This window comes from Tamandua tetradactyla, chromosome 8, assembly GCF_023851605.1.
Source record: "Tamandua tetradactyla isolate mTamTet1 chromosome 8, mTamTet1.pri, whole genome shotgun sequence".
Taxonomy (NCBI): Eukaryota; Metazoa; Chordata; class Mammalia; order Pilosa; family Myrmecophagidae; genus Tamandua; species Tamandua tetradactyla.
The window spans coordinates 28555208-28578880 of record NC_135334.1 but is presented as its reverse complement, the minus strand read 5'-3'; the positions used below and the strand labels follow the sequence as shown (position 1 = coordinate 28578880).

Below are 23673 nucleotides of genomic sequence, written 5' to 3'. Positions count from 1 at the left end.
GAGAGAGCCAAGCAGAGACATCAAAATCAGACATAATAAGCATTTATTTCTAATTTACTGTGAGCTGATCACGTTTTCATGGCAACTTCATTTAATCCATGTAACAAACCTCTGAGGTCCTTAGGGGTGGATCCAGGATTTCTGGGGCCTAAAGCTTTACAGTTTTGGGAAAGGGGGGAATTTAAGAAAAGGAATACACAATTACAAATGCAAAATTAGATATCAAAGTGAATATTCATTTAAAATGACATAAAATAAATCACACCCAGGCAAAATTGCCATAGTGTTGGAAATTCAGCTTTCTTTGTCCTGAGATCTCTTTAGGCAGTTTATTGGAAATGCTTACATGCAAACGCTTCTGAAAACCCACGTGGCTATCCCTTGTCCCTAGAAACTTGCAGCACTCATAAGGTCTGTGAAGTGAGGGGTGCCAGGAGGCTTAAGCTTTGTCAGTTTTGAGGTACAGATGTTCTGCGGATAGCGTGATGATACCTTTTCTCTGGTGACTCTGACTGAGACATTATGTGACATATATAAGAACACAGCCCGACTAAGATGTAAAGCTGAAATGTGAAAGAGAACTTTTGATTTTATTCTCAGTCTCATGTGCTTTCCAATGTACTCCACCACCTCCCTCCATAGCTGCCAGTCTGTTCTAGGAATCTGCTGGTCTGGCTTGAAACCCCCTCTTGAGGACCACTTTTGGCCGAAGTCACAAATCTCACAGTCTTCATCCCTAGTTGAGGAGATAGTGATCTTTTCTCCAGGAGATGGACTTTCCAACGCAATGCAACTCCTTTCCATAGGATGCTTTCTCACCTCTTGCCTGCTGACCCGTGTCTCTTGAGTGCTTTACAAACTGTTTTCTTCAAGGGCTTGTCTCTTTGGGGGAGGGGCTTTCTAAGGAAGGGGCTCTCTTAGACTGCCCTGCTCTGGGCAAATCCATGGGGCTAACCGTTTCTTTGTTATCACCTTGTTTCTAGGCCCTCCTTCTGAGGGGTTTCTCTTCTCTCTCACCCTTGACTGCCCTTCCTCTGGACCCTGTTTTTCACATCCTCTTTTTTCTCCCTGTAAAATCTTTCTTTCTGAGCAAGGATCTATTTTTTGTCATTTGTATCTTCAGTTGAATTTAAGTCATTTGGTTTCCACCCCAGGATGAGCTGTAATTCTCCATGAAGAAGCAAAAGCTCTAATCCTGCAAAGGAATGGGAGAAGATGAGTAATGTAATGGGAGTTGGACATGGTGGATAGAGGACTTCCCACATTTTAAAAATTATGTCATAGAGGCAGCTATTATACTGATATTTTATTTGTAAGGAAATTTAAAATTGATTGACCATCAGAAATGTTACTTCATTTGATTCTCATGGCAACTCTGCAAGGTAGATATTATATGATACCCTTTTGATATTGATGAGACCAAGGTTAGCATGGCATATGGATAGCACAAAGGTGGAAGGAATTCTATTTTGGTGTGTACCTACCCTATGCCCGGCACTCTCCTATGCCGTCTCATAAATCTCTCATTTATTCTTACAGTCTTGCCAGGTATATAGCATTAACTCCATTTTTAAATGAGAAAATAAATGCTTAGAGTAGTAAAGTAAGTTGTCTAAAGTCCCTAACATGTGGGAAATTACCTTGATGCAATGGTAAGTTCTAAGAATGCTTCCAGATAAGCTATTTCAGAACTGAATTAAGGTGCTTGAACCACACAGTTCATTAAATCAATCTGAAATACAAAGCAAGAAGCAAAGGGAAAGAGATAAGGTAGATTAACTCACTTAAGATGGGTGCAAGAAGGTGAAAAGATAGTACTTCCTGAATCATGGGTTGTGCAACGCTCATATGCCCTGTGTTTCTGCCACACCAGTCTTCCCTGCCAATAGTGTGCTTATGAGGATCCAAACTGAGATTGGAGCAAGAAAGGTCAATACATGGAAGTTCTCTTGGGCTAAAACATACAGTTTCTCTCTAGTGGGAGAGACACAGGGGCAAGAACAAGTATACCTAGCCATAGTCAATATACCACCCAGAGCTGCAGTCACCTGAAAGCTTAATTGGGACTGGAGGATCTGCTTTCAGGATGGTGTTGACAAGGTTGGCTCCTTGGTGCTGCCTGATGACCGGGGCCCTCAGTTTCTTGCCACATGGATCCTATGGCTGCCGAGTCCCCTCATGATATAGCAGCTGGCTTCTCCCAAAGCAAATTCTTCATGAGAGAGCAGTGCCTTTTATGACCTAGGCTTGGAAGGTCATATAGGAAGTCATATACCATCATTCCATGATATCCTATTGGCTACACAGGACAGCCCTGCTCATTACGGAAGGGGACTACAGAGGAGTGAATATCTGGAGGCCAAGATCATTGATTTCCATCCTGGAGGATCATTCCCACAGTGTTTGATTCTTCTTCATCTATCTGGTTTGTTTTCTTGACTTCTGTAACAGAATTGCATGTCCTAAAATAATACGAACTCATATTACTGTCTACATTGAATAGGTGGTAGAGAGGCCTATATGCTTCCAAAGCATTTTATTTCCCAGCTTGCCTCCTTGGGAACTCAGCACTATCTCATGCTCTCATTCTGAGATTTTCAAACAATAAATTACAGCTAATATTAACAACAACAATAGTCATAACAGTGATAATCACCATCATCATCATCATCACTGAAGTATGCTGCTCAGTAGAAGCCTGTGAACAGGTTCTCACGGGGCCTCCCTGAGGGGCCTGGGAGGAGCTCTGGGCCAGCAACAGAATAGGAGAAGGGGTCCTTTCGGCTGCCTCCTGTAGACACTTTCACTCTCTGGGCATGGATAATGGCACTGAACAGCACCTGGAAGTCTTTGAAACTTAGGAGATGAGACTCCGTAGTGACTCTTACATCCAGGCAAGCAACCGCAGCTTCTATTTTAATCTGGCAGCCTTGTAAATCTTGACCACCCATGGTTGTGTTTTTTGACACCATTCCATTTTTTTCTTTGATATTTTATGGTATTGTACTATGTGTTTGTTTCTGTCTTGTTTCCACTTATGGAATTATATTTGCTCCTAATTAGAGACATCTCCTTTTGGGGGGGATCTGCAGAGGGGTCATTATTAATTTATGTCTGATTCTTTCCCAGAGCTTCTGGTGTTGGCCTTTGTCAGGAGAAGCAGTGTCTTACCCCTACTGTCACAGGTGTTCTATGCCAGTTATACAGAAAGGTTGCAGTTAAGTTCTTCTTGGATTTGTTAAGGCCTTAGGGTTGCTTATAACTTATAAACTCTCCTGTGTTTGTTCGAGCTTATCTCACGTTAGTCTGTGGCATTTGCTCATGTCTTGGCCACCATGGCGACTCCTTTTGGGTGAGAATTTCCTAGCACTGTGAGGTTGGCATAAGTATAAATTTATATTTTCATTTATTCATTACTATTTAAAATCTTCCAGCCCCCAAAGAGGATTGTTCTAATTAATCCCCACACTATCCTAAAAACTGTCCTGAGCATGTTGACATGTCTTTGTTTAGGGGCCATTTGTTGCTCTTCATGAGCTCATTTTCCATTTGACAGATAGGAAAAGGGCTTCTCTGGGGATGGCTTTTTAGGCAGTCTAAAGTCCAGCATCCAGCACCAAATTGTCAGGTGCTAGGCATAACATGTTCAGATTCTAGGAAAAAGTACTACTTCAGGTGCCTTTCTAAGTAAGAGGTTCAACATCATGTTGTTGTTTGGTTACATCTTCATTCTTAATCTCAGCCTGTTACACAAAACTATTCACAGGTGTAGCCGCTGGTGCAGCAATCCTTGAGATCTTATTTCTCTGATGTGCTCATTACTCTGCAACATCCTCCTTCACACACATGTCAGACACATATGTCTCCTGGGGCTTCTGGTAAGCTCCTCAGAGCTCTAGAGGTGGTTCCTGAACTTCTCAGCAGGCAAACGGTTACTATTGGCTTTTAGATAAGCCCCAATGGAAAATCATTTTTGAGTTACTTATACGGATCTCCTTAAAACTGTGCATTTGTGTAATGATTGTTAGGTCTATTTATATCAGAAGGCATCAAAAGCTTCATGCACTTCCAATGTTAGTGTATTACATGATTTATGTCCCATCTGGGCTAAAACAATCTTTGCCATGCCACGGTTCACTGTAGTTTGGTGGAAGTTATATATCTGGGTTGTGGCATCTCCCCATGGATATCTACCACTTCTACATGATGGTGAGCTATTCCCTGGCCATGAATGCAGTATTCTCAGGGGTTGTTGGTTCTTTATTGCCTCTTGATTCATAGCTGATATGACTTTTGTGTGGGTGAGGAAGTCCATATGCACTACTTCATTGATGGCTCAGCTAGCATAACTGAGTAGAGGATGGGATCAATTATGCATTATCTGGCCCTGAGAGATTACTGCATGAGAATTTGGTGTCTCATTCCAGTAGGGTGAGATGGGAGATCTTCATATAGTCATTATCAAGGTTGCCCACTTGCCTACTCCCTTCATCTCCTGCTAAACAACAAGCTGGATTGAAGGTAGTGGCTTCTCAGTGGGGAAACATTGCTCATTAAACCAAACTGGTGGCCTCAGTATGAAGTTGAACATCTCTTTACCAGCCACTGGCTGCCAGAAGCTCATTGATGGACAATGAACACAAACTATGTACCTTTTGTGAGAAGTAAACGGCCACAGAAGTTGCTGCTGATGCTCTCAGTGAAGACTGGAAGGGTTATGTTGTCCGAATCAGTGGTGGGAACTTCAAACAAGATTTCTCCATGTAGGGTGTCTTGACCCATGGCCATGTCCACCTTGTACTGAATAAGGGGTGTATTAGCTACGGTTCTCCAGAGAAATAGAATCAACAGGAAACACTTGCAAATATAAAATTTATAAAAGTGTCTCACATAACTGTGGGAATGCAGAGTGCAAAATCCACAGGTCAGGCTGTGAAGCCAACGATTCCGATGGAGGGACTGGACGAACTCCACGGGAGAGACTCACCGGCCAAAGCAGGAAGAGAGCCTGTCTCTTCTGAATCCTCCTTAAAAGGCTTCCAGTGATTAGATTAAGCATCACTCATGCTAAGTTTGATCACTTGATTAAACTGGTGTCTGCCAGATCTATTCTGCAAAGGCACCTTTTCCCTTACCTGTTGGATAATACTTTGGGACTATTTGAAAATTCTGATCTCCAAAAACCATTCACTTAGTGTGTTTAGCATCCACTGATTATCCTTGCTTGGCTCACTATTATATCGTCGGTTTAAAAATGAAGATTTTCTAATTCTATAATTCCTTCTACATTTGCTAGTTGGCATCCTTTTGTAAAAAAGAGCTTTTCTCCCTCCAACTTTTTTTTGCCTTATTTCAAGTTCAATGGGTGACAATCCATTACTGTCATTGTTATTTTTATAAATCGATGTATAATTGACTTCTACTACATTGTCCAGAACTTAAATGTGTAGTTAGATGAGTTTTGAGATGCGTACGTACCCATGTAGCTCACACCCTCTCAAGATAAGGACATTTCTGTCACCCCAGAAAGTCTCCTCATATTTCTTCCCAACGAATTCGTTATCACCTTAGGCAGCTGCTTTGCTTTATTCTTTTTCAGTACTCAAGTTGTTCCAAATTTGGCCAATGGGACTCTCTTTAATTATCATGCCTCTATCAGTTTTTGTACATTTCCTTGCTTTCCAGCACAAGAAGATGTTCCAGATTTAACCTTGTAGTTTTGATGTCTCAGATCTTTGGAGCTAGAAAAATACATGCATGCATGCACACACAATCATGAATTTATACTCATATCCCCAGTTCTGATCCAAACCCACAAGGCTCTCCCTTTTCTCCTCCCCATTTTGTATTTGTGTCTTGAACCTTGTGGCATTTGTCTGATCTTACAATATGAACATAATAGAATAGGAATTCAACATCGATACCACTATCAACAGCAATCTAAAGTTCAAAATTTCTTTGCCGTTCCTTTTACCCTTAGAATATATTCCACTAAGAGTGTTCAGCTAGAGTAATGTGTTTAAAAGTTCTTGAATTACTGCTTTTTTTCCTGTATGGTTATGTAATCAATTTGCTATACAATTAGGAGTGTTTATTTATATTTAATTTTAGATATTTTTATAGATTTCACTCATTTTTGAAAATCTAAAGCATTAACTTACTTCTTTGTTGATTTAACTCATTTTTTAAAGTATGTAACACATCAAGTTGTTAAAATTATATAAATGATTGAATAACTATAGAGCTTTTATGATGTGTCCATGTGATTGTGAAAACCTTGTGACTGACATTCTCTTTTTCCAGTGTATGGACAGATGAGGAAGGAAAAAAAAAAAAGACAATAAATAAATAAATAACAGGGTGGAAGGATGTGTGTGGGGTGCTCTGGGTGTTCTTTATCACTTTTATTTTTACTTTTATACTTATTTTAATATTTTTTAGTAATGAAAATGTTTAAATATTGATTGTGATGATGAATGCACAGCTATATGATGATACTGTGAACCACTGATTGTACAATTTGGATGGTTTATATGATATGTGGATATATAGTATATCTCAATAAAATTGCATTAAAAATTAATATAAACAGCACGGGCCATGGTGGCTCAGGAGGCAGAATTCTTGCCTGACATGCCAGGAGACCTGGGTTCAATTCCCGGTGCCTGCCCATGCAAAAAAACAAAACAAACAAGCAAAAAAAAATTTAATATAAATAGATATATTCAGAAAATTTTGCCCTCTTCCCATAATTTCTTTCACCTCATTTCTATTCACCCCCTTTAGGTAACCAATTACATTAGTTCCTGGTTTACTTTCTTGTGTTTGGTTTTGTAAAAATAACCAATTTACACACATATCCTAATTTCTTACACAAAAACCAGCATACTGTAAAAGTCTTGTACAGCTTGTTTTTGTTGTTGTTGTTTCTAGTTTACAATACATCATGGAAATCACCCCCTACAAGTTCATAGAGACTTTCCTTTTTCTTTCCTAGAACTCCATAACGCTCTGCCATGTGGAGGTATTATTATTTACTTAATCAGGCTTCTGCAGATGAGCATTTAGATAATTTCTGTTCTTTTTTATTGCAAAGAGTGTAACCAAGTAAAACCTTGTGAATTTTTCACTTTGCAATTGTTGGAGGAGTATCTTCAGGATAAGTTTTAAAAATGGGATTGCTGAGTTGAAGGGTGAATGTGTGTGCAATTGTATTAGATTTTGCCAATTTCTTTGCGTAGGGGTTGTTCTAGTTTGCTAGCTGCCAGAATGCAACACACCAGAGACGGATTGGCTTTTAATAAAAGGGGATTTATTTTGTTGGTTCTTCAGAGGAAAGGCAGCTAACTTTCCACTGAGGTTCTTTCTTACGTGGAAGGCATAGGATGGTCTCTGCTGGTCTTCTCTCCAGGCCCCTGGGTTCCAACAGCTTTCCCCGAGGTGACTTCTTTCTGCATCTCCAAAGGCCTGGGCTGAGCTGCAAGTGCTGAGATGAGGAATGAGGAGCTGCTTAGCTGTGCTACATTGCAACCTCTCATTTAAGCACCAGCCAATTAAGTCAAACGTCACTCGTTGCAGCAGACACGCCTCCTAGCCGACTGCAGATGTAATTAGCAACAGATGATGTTCACGTACCATTGGCTTATGTCCGCAGCAACAAGACTAGGTATGCTCACCTGGCCAAGTTGACAACTGAATCTAACTAACACAGGGGTTATACCATTTTTGCAACAGTGTTTGAATGCCTTATTCCCCACAGTTTCAGGAAGAACAATTGTCAAACATTTTTTTACTAACTTCTATGGTGAGAAACAGTTTCTTGGAATAGGTTTAATTAGCATTTCTTCATTATGAGTAAGACCGAGCGTCTTGTAATATATTTAAGGGACATTTGTTTTTTGTTTTTTTTTGGTAAACTGCATTTTTGTAATCTATCATTTTTATACTTATTCTCAATTTTAATATATTAGGACATATTAGCCCATTTTCTGTGATACATGTTGTACTTTTCTTCTCAATTTGCCATTTCTCTTTTGAATAATTATGACTTCTTCACATAAATGATTTTTTAATGGTGGTTAAATAATTGTTTAATGATGGTTAAATAATTGTTTGTTTTTTATCATAGCTGGCTCTTCAAACATAATTATAAGCCTTTCCTCACACCTAGTTCTTATATGGCTTCATATTCTACATTTAGATCTTTGGCTCATTTTGAATTTATTCTGCTGAATGATAGATACCAATTTTTATCATTTTCTAAAAAACACTTTAGTTGTGCTAATACCATTTGTTAAAAAGTCCATCTTCTCCTCAGTAATTTAAGATGCCAGCTTTATAAATACACCCAACTTCCATATGTACTTGGGCTATTTCTGAATGTTCTATTCTAGACTACTGGCCTGAATTACTTTGTCTAATGTTAGGAGCATAAACTTTCTTTCCTATTGTTTCCATTTACATTGCATAGCTTTCCCGTCTTTTTATTTTTAGCCTTCATTTTAGATGTGTCTTTTGTATTCATTGTCTAGTTAGGTGCTGCTCTGTGAGCCAAATTGAAAATATCTTTCTTTAATAAGTAAATTAAGTCACTTACATTATTAATGTGACTATTATATTTGGTCCCAACTTTTATTATATTATTTTGGTATATTTACTATGAATAGTATGCTATAGTTATTGTGCATCTTTCTCTGTATTACCTGTTTTCTTTTTGGTATTTCTTTTGGAATTTAAGAAGTTTTGTATGTTTGTTCTGGTATTTTATACTAGTATATTTATTAGTATAAATTAGTATTTGTTAGAGCACCCATCATCCTTTTTTTCTTACTTAGGTATCTGTCCAACTTGGTTTTGAGGTTTAAATGTGATCTTTAATCCTCTGTTATCTATGTGACAATCAGTGCATTTATTCTATCTTCTTGAACTTGCATTTCTCTTTTTTTGTCAGTTCAGCCTCCTTTAGTCATTTATGTTTGAAAAATATTTGTATTGATAAACCTTATCATGCAAAAATTCCATACATGGTGTACAATCAGTGGCTCACAATATCATCACATGGTTGTGTATTCATCACCATGATCATTTTTTTACAACATTTGCATCACTACAGAAAAAAAACAAAAAGAAAATCTCATGCATACCATACCGCTTACCCCTCCCTCTCACTGACCACTAGTATTTTCATCTACCCAATTAATTTTAACCTTTGACCTCCTATTATTTGTTTTTTTGTTATCCATATTTTTTTATTCATCTGTACATACCCTAGATAAAAGGAGCATCAGATACAAGGTTTTCACAATCACACAGTCACTTTGTAAAACCTATATCATTATACAATCATCTTCAAGAATCAAAGTTACTGGAACGCAGCTCAACAGCTTCAGGTACTACACTTTAGCCACTCCAATACACTATAAATTAAAATGGGATAGCTATATAATGTGTAAGAAATAACTTCCAGGATAACATCTCGACTCTGTTTGGAATCTCTCAGCTACTGAAATTCTATTTTGTCTTATTTGTCTCCTCCCTCTTTCCATCAAGAAGGCTTTTTCAATCCCTTGATGTCTGGTCTCAGCTCATCCCAGGATTTCTATTCCACGTTGTCAGGGAGATTTACACCCTGGGAGTCACGTCCCATGTAGTGGGGGAAGGCAGTGAGTTCACTTGCTGCGTCAGCTTAGACAGAGGCCACATCTGAGCAAGAAAAGAGGTTCTCTGGGGTGACCCTTAAACCTAATTTTAAGTAGGGCTTAACTAATCCTTTGCAGGAGTAAATTTCATAGGGGTGAATCCCAAGATTGAGGGCTTGAACTATTGATTTGATTGTCTCCGCTGCTTGGGGAGTATCAGAAATTCTCCAAATGAGGAAGTGGAATATTTTCTCCTTTCTCCCCGGTACTCCAAGGGAACCTTGCAAATACTTCTTTATTCACTGCCCAAATTACACCGGGATGTATCAGGGCCTCATATTAACATAAGCAAACCAACAAAGTGTCACACCCTATTCAAGATTCCACATACTTGTGGTGTGCAACTAACATACAAGTTAAATTAGGAAATACACTATCCAAAATAGAAATTTTGCACCAAATAAACATTTCTCCCTTTGGTTTCACAGAGAAGTTGAAGTTTGAAAATGTGGACAATATCATCCTTTACCCTGTATTCTGATTTATCTCATTCCTATCCTGACCAGCTTCATCATATCTCTACTTGAAGTCAGATCCCTTTTTCAACTTTTTAAATAATTCCTGTATGGGGTAGTGCTGACTTTTTTTAGCTTCAGAGCTCTAATTCTGGGTTTCAGGTGTCAGGTAAATACCCGAAGTTTCTGGGAATGACCAGGTTATAAACAAACAGTTCAGAATCTCAGAATTTAGAAATAACAGTTACACCTCCTGAACACATGTGACTGCTGTTAAGAGCTTGCAATCTAGGACCCTTTACATAGGCTCCAACCTGATAACCCATGCTCTCGACTTCAGTTCAATGAGTTTTTTTTTTTTTTTTTTTTTTTTTTTTTTAAAGGAAAGACAGAGAGAAGGAAGGAAGGAAGGAAGAAAGGGAAACATTTTTAAACATTTTCTTGCTTCATTGTATTCTGTTTCTCCGCCTTTGGTACATGGGCTGGGGCCGGGAATCGAACCGAGGTCCTCCGGCATAGCAGGCAAGCACCCTGCCCGCTGAGCCACCGCGGCCCGCCTCAATGAGTTTTTATATTATAATTAGTCCATGAGTGAGGCATGATAATATTTGTCTTTTTGTTTCTGTCTCATTTCATTTTAAAAAGTCTTTCAAAAAAGTATTTTACAATATATAACATTTGCATGATAGTCTTCCGCTCTTGCTTCCTCTTGCTTTTAGTATTAGAGCAAGAATTGAATTAGACGTATTTAATACTTGCTAAAAGTCTTTCTTTTTTTTTTTTTTCAAAATTTCCCAGATAACTCTTGGTTAGATGAAGCTTGACTTCTAGTAGATTTCTCAGAAAGGGCATATTAGTAAAGTTTTCCTGAAAACTTTTCCATAGCCGCGATATTTGAAAGAAAGTTTTGCTTCCACTCTTTCTACAGTTTCTGGAAAACACTGCTCCATTGTTATTAGAAGTTGAGGAGCCTGACTTTACATCTGACCTTTGATTAAAGTTCTAAGTTTGATTAGGAGATGTCCAAGACAATCATTCCAGTGGATTTTTCCAGGAACATCGTAGGGCTTTTCAATAGGCATTTCAGATCTTCTTCTTCCCCTTTCCTTTTTTTCTTTTTCCCTTCCCCTTATCCCCCCACCTCCTTCTCACCTCCTCCTCCTCCTCTTCCTCCTCCTCCTCTTTCTTTTAGAGAAGTATTGGGTTTACAGAGCAATCATACATAAAATACAGGATTCCCAAATGCCACCCTATCATCAACATCTGGCATTGGTGAGGGACATTTATTATAATTGATAGCCCTTTTTTTATAATTATACTATTAACTGGAGTCCATGCTTTAACTTAGGTTTCACTATTTGCATAGTGTAGTTCCATGGATTTTTAAAAAAATTTTATTCTGTCACCATATATAAAATTGAATATTTCCCCTTTTCAATCATATTCATATATTCATGCTGTTAATTACACTCACAATGTTGTGCTACCATCACCACCATCCATTACCAAAACATTCCATCATTCCAAAAAAGAATGCTGTACATTTTAAGTTTTAGCTTCCCATTTCCTATTCCCACCCCATTCCCTGGTAACCGTATTTTAGATTCTGACTCTAAGAGTTTGCTTATTCTAATTGTCTCAAAACAGTGAGATCATACAATATTTGTCCTTTTGTGTCTGGCTTATGTCACCTCGATGTTTTCAAGGTTCATCCATTTTGTTGCATGTATCAGAACTTCATTCTTTTTGCAGCTGAACACTATTCCATTGTACATATATACCATTTTGTTTATCCATTCATCAGCTGATGGACACTTGGGTTGTTTCCATCTATTGACAATTGTGAATAATGCCACAGTGAATATTGGCGTGAAAATATCTTTTTGAGTCCTGACTTTCAATTTTATTGGGTGCATAACTAGTAGTGAGATTGCCACGTCATATGTTAATTCTATACTTAGTTTCTCTGAGGAACCACCAAACTGTCTTCCACAGTGGCTGCACCATTTTACATTGCAACCAGCAATGAATGAATTTTCCTAGTTCTCCATAGCCTCTCCTACACTTGTTTTCAGTTTTCTTTTAATAGCAACCATTCCAGTGTGTGTGAAATGGTATCTCATTGTAGTTTTTTGATTTGCATTTCCCTAATAGTGATGTTGAACATCTTTTCATGTGCTTTTCAGCTACTTGTGTATCTTGTTTGAAGAGGTGCCTGTTCAAATCTTTTGCTCATTTTTTAAAATTAGTTATCTTTTTCTTGTTAAGTTGAAGGATTTCTTTATATAGTCTGGACATTAATCCTTTATTGGATATATGGTTTCCAAATATTTTCTCGCATTGTGTAAGTTATCATTTTACTTTCATGATAAAGGCCTTTGAGGAACAAAGTTTTTTAATTTTATGAGGTCCCTTTTACCTGTTGTTTCATTTGTTTGCTTGTGCTTTGTTTGGATGTAAAGTCTAAGAAATCATTGCCTAACACAAGACCCTGAAGATGCTTTCTTCTAGGAGTTTGATAGTTCTAGCTCTTACATTAAGATCTTTGATCCATTTTTGGTTGATTTTTGTGTTTGGTAAGAGGTAGGGTGTGTTCTTTTTTCTTATATTTTTTGCAAATGGAGATCCAGTTTTTCCTAACACCATTTGTTGAAAAGACTATTCTTTCCCAACTGAATGGTCCTTGCCAACTTGTCAAAAATCAGTTGGCCATAAATGTGAGGGTTGGTTTCTGAGTTCTTCTATTCCTTCAGTCTATTATGTCTATCCTTGTACCAGTACCATGTTGTTTTGATTACTGTGACATTGTGGTAAGTTTTAAGATTGGGAATTGTGAGTATCCAACTTCATTCTTGTTTTTCAAGATGGCTTTAGGTATTTGGGACCCCATACCCTTTCATGTAAATTTGATGATTGGCTTTTCCATTCCTGCAAAGGGGGTTGTTGGAATTTTGATTGAGATTGCACTGAATCTATAAATTGCTTTGGGTAATATTGACATCTGGATATTTAGACTTCCAATCCAAGAGCATAGAATATCTTTCCATTTATTTAGGTGTCTTTAATTTCTTTTAGCAATGGTTTGTAGTTTCCTGTATGCAAGTTCTTTACATCCTTAGTTAAATTTATTCCTAGATATTTGATTTTTATAGTTGCTATTCTTATAGTTGCTATTGTGAATGGAAATTTTTTTCTTGATTTTTTCTTCCCGTTGTTCACTGCTTGTATATAGAAACACTAATGATTAGGGAGTATTGATCTTGTGTCCTGCCACTTTGCTGAATTCATTTATTAGATCTTGGAGCTTTGTTGTGGATGTCAGATCTTCTTTTACTTCTGGAACATTTTCTTGGAGGTTAGATTTAAATATTATTCCTATTTCATTATTTTTTTTTCTTCTTTGGAGACTCCAATTATGTATGTTGGATTTTATTTGTCTAAATTCTCTATTAATCACTTTTCCCTGATTTATTATTTTAGCATCTTCTTTGTCATTTTTGTTTTCTTGACTGTTTTCATACCTTTCCTCATTGTCTATTATATTTTAAAATCTGTTCTCCTTGTCTACTCTGTAATTTAGTTTTAATTTCTAAGATAATTTTGTCTTTTTCTTTAATTTATTTCTTAAGTTTAGTCATTTTTATTTCATACCTCTGTTTTTGGTCCATCTTTGTTCTCAGTTTTGGAATTTCTAATTTGAATTGTCTCCCTGTGTCCAAATGCCTGTTTAAGGATGTTTAATTCAGGTTGCGGTGTTTTGTTTACTTCATGGTTTGATTTGGGAGAGAATTCCCACGAACTGAAATATTTTAGGTCTCATTTTGATTTTTCTTTTTATGATAACTTTTTAGACACGTTGTCTGCCATTTTCTGTTCATTTTGAAATGTTTATTTTTCCAGGCTAGCAGTAACAGTTTTATGTAGATAAGGATGAGGAAAGCTTACCAGAAGTATTTTTGTTTAAGAGTATCTTCTTGTTGAGATATGAAATGCAATTTCTTTACTTAATAAGAGAGGGTCTGGAGTGCATCCTGAGTTGGTGGTTCTCTTTTGTTTTTATAGTACCATTAATTCCCACCTCTAATTCCTTCTTTGCCTTTGCCACCAAGCTTCCAAATCATCTCTCTTTCAAGTCATCCTCTCCCTCAGAAGTGGCCTTGTCTCAAGATTTGGCACCTTATACCTTAAAGCCAACTAATTCTATAGGAGCCAGTGCTCTGATCCACCAAGTCTTTGATGTATTCTCATCATTTTCCTACTCAGAGCAACTTCTCTTTCTAAGGAAATACTTTCCATTTTTACCCTGGGCACCTGCTCCCCCTCTCCTCCCTGACGTGGATTTTCCAGATGGTTTTGCTAGTTTGGTTTATTCCCTGACTTGTACACATTTTTTATTCAACAGCTCTGTGCTGGTTTGAATCTGTTGTAGACCCCAGAAAAGCCATGTCCTTTAATCCTCATTCAATATTGCTGGGTGGCAGCTTTTTCATTATCCATGGAGATGTGACCCACCCAATTGTGGGTGGTAACTATTGATTAGATGGTTTCCATGGAGATGTGTCTTCACCTATTCAAGGTGGGTTGCTTACTGGAGCCTTTAAGAGGAAACCATTTTGGAAAAAGCTTTAGAGCCAGAAGAGCCCACACAGCCAGAGACCTTTGGAGATGAAGAAGGAAAACGGCCCTGGGGGAGATTCATGAAACAAGAAACTTGAAAAGAAAACTAGCAGATGTCCCCACATTCACCATGTGCCTTTCCAGTAGAGAGAGAAACCCTGAACGTCATCAGCCTTCATGAACCAAGGTATCTTTCCCAGGATAGCTTAGATTGGACATTTCTATAGCCTTGCTTTAATTTGGACATGTTCACAGCCTTAGAGCTTTAAACTAGCAACTTAATAAATTCCTCTTTTTAAAAAACTGTTCCATTTCAAGTATATCACATTCTGGCAGCAAGCAAACTAAAACAGGCTCTCAAACCTCTAAGTCAATATTCTCTTCCCTGCCATGCCCCCTGATTTCTCCATTTCTCTCCTTCATTCCTTTCTAGTGCATGTTCCCACAGTCTTTTCTTTTCCAGATACAAAGCCAAGGAAGGATCCATATGTGGTAGGATTCTAGGCCATTTCTGATACCAAGTAGCTGTTGATATAAGAGATGTTATTCATTATTATGTTTCTTCCAGCATCTCCTCTACCTTTGAGTCCAACCATTTCATGTCAACCCTCATTTCCATGATTCTTCTCTTGTACATTTTACCTGTGGGCTGAGCAGTGGCCAACTTCCTCATAGCCTTGGGATTGCTCATGAGGACAAAAGGTGATGGAACGTGGGCACCTTCCTGGAGATTTCCAGAACTGAGTTATACAAGAGTTTACTACTAACTGGTTCTAGAAGGGAAGAGGGAACTGAATATTGAGGTTCAGAAGATAGGACATAGGAGAACATAAAGAAACCTAGAGTCTCTGCCACTTTCACCATGTCCATGCTTCCTCATTCAACGTTAGTTACTTAGATCCAGTCACAGTGAGAAATGTGGAAGGGAGGAAGGGGGGAAATCAGGAGAAATGGGCCCAGGAGTCAGACAATGTACAAAGCCTCTTCCCTATTTCAAGTTAAGTATGAGGAGAGATGTCTCACTTACTTGAAAGTATATCATACAAATGTAGATTCTGGATTATTCATTCATGCAATGGATTACTGATGTGCAGTGAAAACATGCTGATGCCATGATATGAACTATCATAGATAAGTCTAAGAAATATATGTTACAGAATGTAGTTATAAGAAAATGCATGGAGAATGATATAATGTACAGAAAATTCAGAATTTGGCAATATTAAATAGCATATCATTTAGGAATAGATGCCTAGGTGGCAAAGCTATAAATAAATCAAATGAATGATTATCAAAATGTCAGGTGAGGGATGCACGGGTGGTTCAACGGTAGAATGCTCGCCTTCCATGTGGGAGATCCCGCTCCCCTCCCCAAAAAAAGTCAGATGAGTGTTAGCTTTAGGAGGTGGGTGGGGCATGTGGTAAATAAGGGGAGCAAGTGAGAGGGGATGCCTTGAAAATATGATATATTCCACGTTTTACCCTGGGTAGTGGTTTTACAGATGTGGTCTTTACCAAAAAATTGTACATCTCTTATGAACATTCTTCTGAATATATGACAGTTGTTTATAAACTAAAGAAAAAGGCTATTTAGACAGTTGTACACAATTTTAACTTCATAGTATTCTTAGGGTCCTATGTATTCTATGGGTTTGAGTGGTGAGTAGTTTTACTTATACTTGTGTTGATTTTTGTGGGTTTTTTTTTTTTTTTTGAGAATGTGTGAATTGATTTGTATTTAGGTAGCCACAATTATTCTAGTGGATATTGGAGCCCTCATAAACTTTTTTTTTTTTATGGGCAGGCACCAGGAAACGAACCCTGGTCTCTGGCATGACAGGCAAGAACTCTGCCTGCTGAACCACCTTGCCCCCCACCCCACCATAAGCTTTTAAATTTGAAATAAACGTTAGAGATTATTTAGTTCAAACCTCTTTATTTACTCCTAGTGCAAGCAAATAGTTTGCCCATGGATATAAAGACTGCCACTATACCCCTCTCCATCTTATAACAACAAAATTCTCTTTCAAAATGCAAATAAATTGCACTATGGGGAAAATCCATTCCTGAAGTCAGAAATCTCAGGGGTTCCCACACACTTTTTTAGTATCCTGAGAAGCTGTGGAGAGTAGCAATTATTCTCCTGAGTTTCTTAAAATTCCAACAGAAGCCCAAAGAGGCATCTCTCTTCCTAGTCTATTTTTAAGTTTTGGAGGAAATTTTCTCCAGCTTCTTAACTCTGGTTGTATGAGTAGAAAGAGTAGATATTCTCAGGGATCTGATCTAATCTAGAGTTTTGTTAGCATGTAGGAAGCTATGAAAGGAGAGGAAATAAGAACACAGAATTTTCTCCTCTCCTCTCCCATTGAATGTTTTATCACCATTTTTTCATTTGATTCTAGTTTATCTGACAAAGAAACCACCAAGGGGGAGCCATGGAGTCAAGTCCCAAACACTGGCTAAGACTCACTCAGACAACAACACTGATGGAGAATCTGTGATGTACCAGATATTCTAATGGACACCAGGAGAAATAGTGAGAGATAAAGCAAAATCCTTGCCTAGAAAGAACCCAAGAACAGAACAAGGTTGCACACATATATAACTAATGTGGTCAGTGTTGTAAGAGGTAGAAGCACAAAACAGTGGGAGAAGAGAAGCAGCAGCGACTGTGCTTCAGAGCACTGGAGAAGTCTTTGCTAATGAGGTGGCATTTGAATTGTGTTTTAAAGAATGCATAGGAGTTTACTGTAGAGAAAATGCAAGAAAAAGTATTTCACATTTAGTAAACTGGAAGTGAATGGGGAAAGGCTGGAAGATTAAGCTTCACTATGTACAAGAGGCTTGATCTTAAAAGTCCTATTCTATCTCAAACTTTAACTTGAAGGCAATAGGAAATGCTAAATGATCTTAATTAGGTCAGTGACATGATGAATTTTGTGTTTTAGGATGTTGGGTGGATTAGAAGGGACATGCCTGGAAGCAGGGAGATTAATTGGGGAGCTTTGTCCTACAACATTGATAGATAATGAAGGGCCATACCTTGGTGACTTCCTAATCTCTGAATATGCTCTTAGCTCTCTTCCTTACCTCATGCCTTTGTATATAGCCACTGTCTCATGAAAGTCCATCAGATATTTCAAACTCAACTTGCTGAATTCTAAATGTGTCATTTCTACCCTTTTACATACATTCCCAATTTTGATTGTTGAGACCTGCCAGTCACCTAAACCAGATATCAGGAAAATCTGCTTTTTACTCTCCACATACCCAACAGTCACCAATCCTTGAATGTTCAAATTCTTAAATATCTTCTTTCTCAATCTCCATTGCCACCACCTTGGTGAAGATATGAGGAGAATGCTGTAGAGTAAAAAGATCATGCTGAAGCCAATGAATTAGAACTCTAAATGAGGTCATAAAGGTTGTGAAATGGGAGAGCTACAGTGTGTTGGAAAGACAGGAGGTTACCGTCAGTGCCTGTGATGTTTGAGATTGAATTTCCTATCGTGGTGCAGTTTTGGGGATGCAAGGTCTTGGAATGGCCATATGAATGAAGGGCTGAGGCAGAGAAAGGGCATTCTTATTGGAGATAAGGAGTTTAAGGAACTGAGAGGCCAGGGTATCAGATGGATCCTCAGTATGGATATTGAAGTCCTCAAGAATAAAGACAGTAGAATTAGGAGTAGTGGGGGGAAGGGGATGATATCCAGGTACTGAAGTCATCAGTAAAGGAAGGGGAGTATCTAAGAGCAATCATGAGGCAGTGGGAGGTCACACTCATCAGCAGCTTTAAATTGAATCTAAGATACGTATGTTATCATAGCCCAAGAGTGGCCCTGATGTCCTGATCAGGGATTGAGCTACAGAATTAATCCTGCTCCTCCAGACCCTCCTACTCTTCTGAACCTCTCAAATCCAGTCTCTTCTTTAAGAATCAAGACCTAACTCTGATTTTTTTCTGGTTGAAAATTGCTAAGCAAACCTGAAAGGGGTTATTGGCAAACAATGGTGGAGATAAGGGTCCCCATTGTGGCTATAAATCATATATTCTGCATTTTCTGAGAATTTACCTCAACCAAAATCTTTAAAAATGTGGCTGCATCATTGCCGGTGTTAGGAAGTTGTGGATGTGTGTGTGTGTGTACTTGGCAGTGGTGGTGATGGCTGTTGGTGGGGTTTTGGTGGTGTTGGCAGAAGACTATGAGAAACAGAAGAAGGAATTAAGGAGAGGTTAAGGTGGAAAGTATACCTGACAGCATTACTAGCCAACTTGAGATGGGGAGGGGAATGACACACAACAAAATACTAAAATATTATATTTTGTATTAAAGTATAAAAGGGTACACTATGGTCTGCTACTCAGTAATTATTGAAACTGAATGCCAATGGAATTTTGGATGAAGAGAGTTTAGAGAGGGATGGAAGGATTGAATGTTAAGATTGAAACCTTGAGAAATGCCCATATTTAGGGATAAGAAGAAAGAAGAAGAGCCTTGGTCAAAGAGCACGAAGGAGAATCAGGATATTACTTCCAAGGTTGGTGGAAGAGAAAAGAATTTCAAGAAGCAAAAGGGGCCGACAGTGCCAGATCATATCCAGGGGCCTTGGGCTTTAGTGCCTGCGAGTCACTGGTCACCCTGGGTGGGATGCTTGGCTTTGGGGATTCAGTAGGGGAGCAGTCATAATGGGCAAAATGTCAGGAATTGTGCACAAAGAAGTAGAGGAGCTCACCTCTGTCCAAAGGGAGAAATGCGGTGATGGTAAAGGATACAGTTATCAAACAAAGGAGGCCTTTGTTGTTGCTTTTCCTGAAAATTAAATCTAAAGAAAACCTGTGCCTGTGTGTGCTTCATCCTTTCTCTGGTGGAGGCAGGGAGGAGCTAAAGAAAGGTGTGCTTTTGCAGATAGGAGAGAAGCTGAACCTATTCATGTCTAGGTCCTCCATATCCCTAGTAAGGACACTGAAAACACAGGTTTCAAAATTATTCCAGCCAAAGCCTCCTGACACTGGCCCAGAACTTCCAGAGGTTAACACTTGGAAAGAAACAAACTTAGGTTTTCCTAAGGCCAATACCCTGGGTTCTTCTAGGCTTCAGATCATTTTGCGTTTTGGCACCTCAAGGACAATGAAATCCAAGCTCCACCTACTCTGTCAGCCCCAGAGGATGATCCCACTGTCTCCCTCTCTCTTCCACATGAGTTTTTAAACCTCCACCCCAATCTCCCCAGATTATGATAGGTTATTTGTTGACAGGCTGCACTGAGCGTTGGGCTCATTCATGGGGCAGACGGTTGTTTCCTGCTCTCTAACCATGACAAATTGCTGACTGATGGTATCACTGATGAAATAAGTAAGGCCTCTGCCACCCAGCTTCTATTACTTTTTAATATGAGTTACTTTAATAGAAAGACTTCAATGCTTCTTTCTATTGCTTTGCCTCAGCACTTCTGGGGTCATAAATTCTTCTCCCTCTTGTCTGCTATTACTGGTGTATCAATCCTTTCTAGTTCTGGGAGCACTAAAATTGAAAGAAAACAAGGTTGTGGCTTTATGCATTTTTAATTTAATGAAATCCCAACTTTGAAGTTGAGCGAAGCAATGCTTGTTGTAGAGCAGCGTGGCCACCAGGAAGGCCTTCTGAGAGATGGGATCAATGGAGGCTTTGCAGGCAATCCTGCTCTCCATCCCTAATCTTCTGGGGGCTCCCAGCTGGTTGTGTGTGTGCTTCTTATGAATTCCAATCAGGTTGTAAATCTTCCCTGCATACCCCTTCTTCTGTGGCCACTTGAGAACATACAGAAATGGGTTGGGAGTCAAGAGTCTGCACTCCTCGCCTGGAAGAAGACTTCATGCATCATTTGGTTCATTTGGCTGGTTGGGTGGCAAGGAAGGGGAGAGGATGTCTCTATTCTTAAAAATCTCTCCTTAAGGTAATCCTGTTCACAGGGATTGATTCCAGGGTTTCAAAAGGCTGATAGTCAGGAAGTCCTCCTCACATCCCACCCACGTTCCACCCTCATGGAGAGAGCCTATTCCCTCAGGGAGAAAAAAAATGCACGTTGGCATAAGGTCCAAAAAAGAATGAAATAAAACGTCCCTCTAGGCATGGCCTAGAGGCATGATTAATGCTATTTCTCATCAGCATAAAATATATTTAATTATGAGGGATTAAGAGGCTTGGGAAAGCAAAATGCTAAAGCAGATGAAATATGAGCATATTAGTGGGAAACACTGCCATAGGAAGGCAGAGACTGAGACTTTCTCCAGGATGATGCCAGGGGAATACAACTGTGCATTCTCACAGAGGGAATTGCTTCCCATGTTCTGCGTTCTAGAGAGTTTGGCAACATGAGCAAGGGCTGGGGCTCATTAGATATAGTCTGTCTACCCTTGCCATATTCACCCTGGCAGGAGAAACTGATTGCAAGTTCCTGTGTTTTCCTTATAGTAGTGGTTGCTGAAATAAATCAACTAAAGGTGGCTCTGATATAGATTGAACACTGAGATGCCCCTCAAGGGCACCCACTTGGAAAAAATTCCCAGATTCTCTCCTTGTCAGTTTTCAGAGCTTAGGCAGAGAGAAGAATAGATAAAGCATACTGTACTAGTTCTGGGATGGATGGGGAGGAGGAGGGAGGCTGGAGGATCCAAGGCATGGGGTGGGGTAGATAACAGCCCACCAAGAAAAAGGTAGAGAATAAGAAACACACCTTTCAGGAAAGAATATAGTTACCTTAGACCCAAGACCAGAGGGTCTACCCGCCTGTGGTGGAAGACCAACAACCAATCAATTAGCAGACAAATAATTGTTGGACCTTCTATTGGCCCAGTGCTGTTTCTCATTCATCATACCTTTGGCAACGTAGGGAAGAGCTGGGCTGAACCCTGAGTGTGGAAAATGGGAGTGGACTAGTATTAGAGAGGCAATGATGGAAACTCTTAGTCCTTCAATGATGCAAGGAACAGAGCTCTTAGGTGATACAAGTTGAATTGCCAAAATAGAATGAGATACTCCAAGATGAAAGTTGTTGGAGAATAGTGTTGTGATTAAGAGTGTGGCCTTGAGAGTGAGGAAGACCTGGGCTTGAATGCTGATTCTTATGCTCACTAGGTGTGTGACTTGAATGAGTTGTTTAACTTTCCTCTTTCCCATTATCTCCATCCATAGAATGGAACTCACATTTGCACCTATATCATAAAGTTGTTCAGCAATGCAGATAAAGTTCCTAACACAGTCATCAGATGAGTAGCTGAGAAATGTAAGCTAAGAATTAGAGAAATGGAAAATCGATGGAGTGAAGATACAGATGGCAGGGGATCTGACAATCTTTGCAGCCCATTTGTCTGGTCTGGGGTTATTTTTCTTGGACTAGGGATATAGGGTACTGATGCTGTAGGGGTTTTTCAGACAGCTTCCTGGTCCCTGATAGCTAAGGTAGGGAGCCAAACAAGCATGAAAATATAGGAATTGGGACATTCAAGCTGAGTGATTCACCATATGCATTTGGGATGGGTTGAGTTGGATTTATCATCAGTGACACTAACATAGTCCAGAGACACTGGCTTAACTAATGCTAGTAAGGCTATTTTTTTTTACCTGTCCCCATTGACAACTAAAACCTATTGAATCTGATTGACCTTTCTGTTTCCTAGACAGACTCATTCTCTTTAGGTTAGTTTATAGAGGAATAGCCTAAAGAAACTTTTCAAATAAGGCTCACAGTATCTGCCCTTCCTCCTCACTCAGAAAGGACTAGAATGCAAAATTGGAGTTATTCTCATTCATGCCAGGAAAATGGATAAGCAGCTTTTTGCAAAGCTGGCCTCTCAACTTCTTTTAAGCAGAAGCACTATGAAGGCATCACTTGTATCATGTTATAAACCATTCATTCACTGCTTTGACAAATATGTATTGCGCTCCCCTTACACGCAGAGCACCTTGAAATTCCTTGAGAATAAGCAAAGCAACCCTCAAGGAACTCATGGAGGAAGAAGTCAGATAGGCAAACATCTTTAATCAAAAGAGGGGAGAGTAATAATGAAAGTATGGGAAGAGCTGGTTCCCTTTTACCTCTGGGGTGTGTGGTCAAAGTGAAGAGCAAGATGACGACAGTGCATTAGAAGCTGGAGCCAGTGGCCTTCACTTCAAATCAGGGAGTTTTGGCATGGTATGGCTTTACTATGACTTACAAATAGGTTCCTCTAAGGAAGTAGAATAAAATGCAAGGGAAAGAGATCATTGGAATAATAAATGTACAGCATCTTTCTTGGTCCTCTAGTCTCCAGATCATTAAAGCATTCAGCCCTTGTACCAGAATTCGTAATAGTTGCTTTACGGGTATACATCACCTGACCAGAGGTAGCACTGGAAACAGGGAGGATGAAACTTATCCTTATCCCATCTACCTTTTGAGCCAAATCCACTGCCAATATGTTTGAAATCACTCAATATTAGGCTCATTGGAGGCAGGGTCTTCATTGGAAAACCAGTTGGCCCATTAAAAATTTAAGCAAACCTGAGAGTGGAGAGGCCTGCCAAGGGAGCTAAGGAATGTCACAGGAGCAGCAGGTATAGAATTCTTATATATTCAGTGGAAGACGAAATTATTCATATGTTAGGGTGACTACAGAGCAAACCAATACAGGCAATGATAAAACCTAAGCCAGGAGGTCAGAATAAACACCCTGCCCCTAATAGAGATCTGTAAATATCTGTTTGAATGAATAAATGAATTGCATATTCATGCCCAATAGTCTTCCAGCCCAAGATTTGATTTGGTTTCCGTGGCTAGAGGCCAGATGCCTACTGGGAGGTCTTCCAAATGGCCAGTCTTGATCTTTTCTTAACTGCTCCCAGGGGATCTTGAGAGAGATTCTGGTGTTGTCACCAGGAACGTGG

At 39.1% G+C, this 23673-nt stretch overlaps 1 long non-coding RNA gene across 1 annotated transcript; it reads right to left on the bottom strand.

Moving 5' to 3' along the window:
* Nucleotides 1–571: 571 nt before the first annotated feature.
* Nucleotides 572–2215, bottom strand: LOC143643314 (uncharacterized). The gene is made up of 2 exons (XR_013156205.1): nucleotides 2049–2215; nucleotides 572–1195 (listed from the first exon to the last, which is right to left on the bottom strand). It is a non-coding gene; the product is annotated as an uncharacterized LOC143643314 (long non-coding RNA).
* Nucleotides 2216–23673: the final 21458 nt, after the last annotated feature.